The sequence below is a fragment of the Wolffia australiana genome, chromosome 8 (assembly GCF_029677425.1).
Source record: "Wolffia australiana isolate 7733 chromosome 8, ASM2967742v1".
Classification (NCBI taxonomy): domain Eukaryota; kingdom Viridiplantae; phylum Streptophyta; class Magnoliopsida; order Alismatales; family Araceae; genus Wolffia; species Wolffia australiana.
This window is the reverse complement of record NC_135842.1, coordinates 14582783-14589104: the sequence shown is the minus strand read 5'-3', so window position 1 is coordinate 14589104 and position 6322 is coordinate 14582783.

Below are 6322 nucleotides of genomic sequence, written 5' to 3'. Positions count from 1 at the left end.
TGAAAGCCCTTATAAATTTATTATATCCACCAACATCCATAGATCTTATGTGTGTGAACCTTTAGGCCCATGCATCGCTCTAGTTAATAATTTTAGTGACCCAATAACATTTATTGGACAACCTTATTCATTAAATCTATTGAAAAATAGATTAAGTAACTAAGAATAAATTTAACCTAATTGATAGGTTTGAAGATACACTTCATGCCTTATAAGGGATAGTATTTTATAAAATCTCTTAGGGAACCTTAACCATCATCTGTTAATGTATATGTCTAGCCCTTTATCCGCGTGAAACTCCCAAATGATTGGGATATAACTTATATTCAAAGCCTAATCTGTCATTCAAATTATCACTGATTCATTAGAAAGATCATTAGAGAATAGCTTCTGCAACTTTGAGAGTCTCGCGCGGAGGATGAATTATACATATACGATAACCGATGACGGTATAGGTTCCATGTGAGAGTTCGATGCTACTCGGTATCATCTAGAGCATGAGGTGTAGTTTGGCACCCCACGGGCTGGAAACTTAACTTATCGATTGGGTTAAGCACCCATGCAAGCCTGATTTGAGAGGGAAAGCGGTCTCATTCTAAGCACCCATGCAAGCCTAATTTGAGAGGCCCTCTCCCTTTCTCCACTCTCTTCTCCACTCATCCAAGGAAGAGTGTCGTCATGGTGAGGAGATCTTCTGGATTTTCAAGAAGATTTGAAGAAGAAGACGTGGAGATCCACGCGTCAAGTGATCGCGTGGATACTTCTAGAGGCCAGATGCGTGAACGGCTTCAGAAGGATCTCGGAGCAGAAAAGTCAAGGGTCGAATGAGTTCCACAAAAAGGTACTTTCAATGTTTTGTTTTGATGATAGATTGTGAATCGATTGACATGCTTTTGTATCCATGGAACATGCTTTCTATGGCCGAACCAAGGCACAGAATCCAACAGCCAAGAGAGAAGAATTTAATTTATTAAAATTTCTAAGTTTTAAAACAGGAGAACAATTTATAAATTGATAGTCCTATTTTCAATTTTAATATAAATATATTAGGGAAATTTGTATCTATAAAGAAGCTTTCATATTTACTCTAGTTTTACTATGATTATGTGAATATCTATTTTACTTTATTTTCTTCACTTCCAAGTTTTTTTTACCTTACTTTCATGCTTAGTTTTACAAAAAAGTGCTAGTGTTTTGTTTTATTCTGTTTGATTTTTTCAGATTGTTTTCTTGAATTTTTTAAGTCCATGGAATGATGGACGTGTGTTTCTCATTCAGTCTGTTTAATTATTTTCTTTACACAATTTGGTGATACTTCTTTTTTCTTTTCTCCTTTTTTTTCATCTTCTTCTATTTATTTATGTTCCTCCTCTTCTTCTTTTTCCAATGCTTCCTCATCCTCTCCATCTTATTTTTATTCTTTGTATAAGTGGGATACGGATGGAAATATATGTGGCCGGCAAGCCAATCACACATTCCACATCTCGTTCATTGACATTAATATGATAGTCTGTTGAGCATATAGGGACAAACTCCATGGTAGCAGATCCACTCACGAAAGGATTTCCGCCAAAGGTCTTTATTGAGCACACTGCTCATATGGGTTTAATATCTCATGAGGATATGTAATTCCTCATATGGGTTAATACCTAAACCCTAAAACCTAAACCCATCCTAGGAGTGTCAAATGAATGGACTATAAGTACAGGGTAGCCGATGACAGACAAGTTCCATAAGTGAGTCAGTGCACACTCATTTGTATCTTCTAAAGCACAAAGTGTAGCTTGCCCCCCACGGGCTGGAGAATCAAACTATCGGTTGGGTTAAATCAATCCATGATTAAGTAATATATATGATTATATAATTAATTTGGAAGGTCATTAGAGGTGTTAACTCGACTGATACATGGAACTAGGGGTTACACGGAAATGGTATTTTTTATGTCAAAATATATACTTAAATTTTGAGGATTTTATGAAAAATGCCCACTTAGTATAAATGGGGGAAGGCTTTGAATGAATTTCACCCAGGCCAGAATTATTTCCGGCCTTTTTTCTTCTCCTCCCTTCTCCTGATGGCTTCTCTACATTCATGATGCAATCAAGATAGTGTAACAATGACAATAGAGTGTGAACAAAACTTGTCAAGGTGAAGGAGGAGATTTGATCCCTACCCAAATGATTTGACCATTAGGTTTCCAATGTTATTTTGATTATGTTCAATGTACTTTCTGTGTGAATCAGTTTCTTTTCGTCCAAGTCAAGGCCCTAGAACCCAACACATATGGCCCCTAACAATAATCACATTTGCGAGTGTGAGTGCATTAGATGTTGACTAGTTGAAAAGAAAGGCTAGAGCCCACATATTTTATAATTATTGCCATCCAACTAGAATTGCATAAATTAAATACATGACACCTGCAGACATGAGCATGGTGGCCCTTGTCTTTAAGAACATGGATACGTTATTTATGTGAATCTAGTTAGATGGCAAGATCCCTATATATTCAATATATTTCCCTCCTATTTCCCAAAGGTAAAATCTGTAAGTATTTGGACCTGGTGAAGCCTAAATGAAAATTCAGAATTTGATGCCATATTCATGTAGCTTTAAATTTTTTGATTTGAACAAAAGTTGGTTTCAGTCGAGGGCTATATCACAAAAAAGATATGTATTTGAAAGAATAAACCAAGATTATTTGTCAGTTTATACCCAGTGATTACTAATCTCGAGTCAAAATTTAGCATAAAACTAAACCTGAGTAGAAAAGTGTCTTGTTTTTTCCAGTATTTCATATTTATGATGATTTGAGTTAATTGTATCATTTAAGGTTTATGAGCCATTTAAGCATCCAATAAGAATTCCAACCAGGATTTGTTGAATTTGTTTCTTTCCTAAGACGTCATCTACGAACAAATTTAAATAATATATTTGGAGAAATGAGTGTTTCCCCTGTCTCCAGGAAAATTAAATTATAAATATTTATTTGGAGGTCCATTAATATTATAAAAATATTTTTTATATTACCTTAAAATAAAGAGTATTATATTAAAATTGAGATCTAGGCTTGGAAATATCGTTTAAATCAAAATAAATGACCTAGAATTTTTCAATCAAATTTTTTTTTTTACTAACTTCTATTGTAAGTATTTAGCTGAATTAATTTGTGATATTATTTTAATGTATTATTGGGGAAGAATTATTCAGGTTTATATTCACCTTTGATCATATCACTATTTTAAGTTATTTAAAGTTACACTTATTTCACTAATTATTTTGTTTGGGAACATGAATAGTCCCACAATTTTATGTGCAATATTTTTTAAAATTATTGCCTTATTACTTTCAATTAAAACTTTATTTATGGTTTAATGTTTCTGAAATTATAATTTCATAAAATTATTAATATTTTTTTATTAATTTATCTCAAAAAAGAGATCAATATGTATGTTTCGAATATATATATCTTTCCCATAATAAAACTTAACTATATACAAGATCAGAGGCTATCTTACGTATCAAAAAGATAAAAAATATGTTAAATGAACACATATAATAACTTTATGTTTTTCTAATATTTTTATATCTAAATTTCTAATTTAATTTCTTAATTATACCACTCATTCCAGCTTTCTATGATCGTATATATTATGCCCTTTACTTAAAAAATTATTATCTTAAATGTGAATAAAAATTATTTATCATTATATATATGTGTTATTTCTCCTTGATAAATATTTTATATTAATAAATATTATTATCACATTATATTTAAAAAAATTACTATATTTATAACTTAGCCATCCATATTATCACTGTGACTAACATCTCTCCCCCATTTAATAATATTATCATTATTCCATATAGTATACAACATCCTGACATTCTTATCTTACCATTTCCCAAAATTCTCCATTATATATTGATCACACCTACTTAATAAAAAATAAATGATATAAAATACATCAACTTCTTTAACTTTTACACATTAAAAGCATAGTATTGTCCTAGTAATGAGTAGTCTATACACTGTGGTAAAACCCTGAAATGTTAACTAGCTTACCAAGAGAACAACTGGATTATGTCATTATCCCCATATCCACCAAAAGGCATAATGAAAAACCAGATTAAAGATCATATTCCTTCACCTCAACCCCTCTCCTCTATCTTATTCATATTCGTCACCTCCCATAGGAGTTTTTTAAAGGTCGCCGCCTATTCTGAATCAGAGAGCATGTCAAAGTAGGCTTTGCCTATTGATACTTGTCATGAACCAAATAGTTCCGCTGATGATATGAGACAATTGAAAATGTTAGGATAGATATTGATATCAAAACCAGATATTATCATCAGAGTGAATATCATATGTTAGTTTGGAAAGCATATTTTGATACCTCATTTTGTAAGATACTTATAAAGGACTCATTATTTTGTTTAAATGGTTTTCTCAACTTGAACTTTTTAGAAGTCTGATTATTATATATAAATGGGTTATTTTCTAAAAATAATGAAGTATATGTTAAGTTCCCAGAACCTAGTCAGACCAGTTATTTTCCAACAGGTTATTACTTGTTAGATGGGGTGAACTACATCCAAATTGGGATGTGTCCTTTTTGGCATATGATTTGTGGTCACTGTTGGGTTCGATGCCTTGGTTCAGCCATGGAAAACACGTTCCATGGATACAAAAGCGTGTCAATCGATTCACAATCGATCATCAAAACAAAACATTGAAAATACCTTTTGGGGAACTCATTCGAGATCCTTTTGAAGCCGTTCACGCATCTGGCCTCTAGAAGTATCCACGCGATCACTTGACGCGTGCAACTCCACGTCTTCTTCTTCAAATCTTCTTGAAAATCTAGAAGATCTCCTCACCATGAAGACACTCTTCCGTGGATGAGTGGAGAAGAGAGTGGAGAAAGGGAGAGGGCCTCTCAAATCAGGCTTGCATGGGTGCTTAAAATGAGACCGTTTTCCCTCTTTATATTTCACCTAAGGTTTTTCTAAAAAACCCTACAAAGTAAAATATATCCACCAATGCACTTATGACCTTGTGCATGTGACCCTCTAGGCCATGTATCATTATAATAAATAACTTTAGTGGCCCAATAACATTTATTGACCAACCTTATTAATTAATTATATCAACATATAAATTAATTAAATAAGGATCGATTTAACCCAATCGATAAGTTAAGTTTCCAGCCCGTGGGGTGCCAAACTACACCTCATGCTCTAGAAGATACCGAGTAGCATCGAACTCTCTCATGGAACCTTTACCGTCATCGGTTATCGTATATGTATAATTCATCTTTCGCGCGAGACTCTCGAACGACTTAGGGTATGGTTTATCATCAAACCCTAATCCGTCATTCAATTAGTACTGATGCGTAATGGGGATCATTGGAGAACGCCTTCTCCAATATCCTCACTACCTTGGCCAGTGATTTTTCTGCATCATCTTCCTTGAGTCAATCCCCTCTTATACCGAGGGCGGATGATCCCGTCTTGACCACTCAATCATCTCCGTAAGCTTCTTACTACATCCGATCTATAACTTATTTGAATCCCGTGATTAGAGGCTCGTAAGTCATAGTCAAAACGTAGTTGTCCAGTCACGAGATGTCCTTGGTGTCTCATGTTAGTGGATCACTTATACAACCATGACTTGAATCAACCTGACTGACGTTTAGGTATAATACCATTCAGGGATTCATACTGATCAATTCAATGAACTCTTTCTCTAAAGAGCACCCACTATCTGTCCTTAGTGTCATCACACTAATAGCCATAGGATCAGCTATACTTATCGTAAAAGTAGGATCAACTAGTGTTATTCTATCAGGATAATTCGATGTCCGTCTCGACTATCCATCGAATAGGAATATCTAGAATACATTTTTAAATACTAGTGATCACTGTATTGTCATCTCATCATAATTCACTAAGTCATTGCATGTATTCATGGACTTCATTATAAACATCACATGGAATAATAATGAACACAAATATTGTGTTTAATGAACTTAAATAAACATGGTAGTGTGATTGGCTTGACGGCCACATAATATCCATCATTGATGACATCAAATTAGATCAATAAAATTATTCTCTTACCATATATTTTTGGATTTGCGGTAGCATTACTCTCCATTTGAGGATAAAATGATAAATTTATGATTTTTTTTACTAAGCTCTATTTTTATAAATTTTGTTATTTTTTACACTAACCCCCCTTCATTCTTTAGAGTCAAGTAGATTTCTCACATCTTCTTGGATTTTATTTGAAAAACTGGACTTTGGTAAGTACAATGGTGAA